A 652-nucleotide genomic window follows, 5' to 3' on the forward strand; every position below is an offset into this window, starting at 1 on the left:
AGGGACCGCATGCGCGGTTCACAAATCTCGGTAAAGGGGTGGGTATTTTCGCGCGACAAAATCCGCCCCAAGAATTTGCGTAAAAAAGGGGTTGTATTTGACTTTTTCATCCCGGAATTTCTTATTAAAAAAGCGTGGTGTTTTTCCTTTCTCTCTTGTCATTCCTTAGGAAATTTATCATTTAATAGAGAAAAAAAAACTTTATCAAAGTCCCGGGGTCAAATTTTTCTGAATTCTGGCTAGCTAGGTTTTGAGAAGCTCATTCAGGGATTTATTCAGGGTCTTCCAAGGCAGGAAAAACCCTGCAAAAAACCCCGCCGAAAGGGGGGTTTGAAATGTTGGCAGTCCTGAGGTTAGGCGGGTGCTTTCAAAGGGAAGGGAACGAGGTATGCGTTGACTCTAAATAGACACTGAGTGGGGGGCCCGGCCAGCCATCCATCCATCTCATTTACTTCCATACCACCCAACAAAACTCCTCGTCCACCCACGCATCCAGTCCAGTCAATTCACATTCTATCCATTTCTCCATCCATCCTATTCCATCCATCCATCCATTCCATTCATCATTCATCCATCCAATCCATTCCACTCCATCCACTCACCAATCCATCCATCCAGCCATCTTCATTTCTCCATGCATCCCATCCAGCCA

The sequence above is a fragment of the Priapulus caudatus genome, unplaced genomic scaffold (genome assembly GCF_000485595.1).
Source record: "Priapulus caudatus unplaced genomic scaffold, Priapulus_caudatus-5.0.1 Scaffold522, whole genome shotgun sequence".
Lineage (NCBI taxonomy): Eukaryota > Metazoa > Priapulida > Priapulimorpha > Priapulimorphida > Priapulidae > Priapulus > Priapulus caudatus.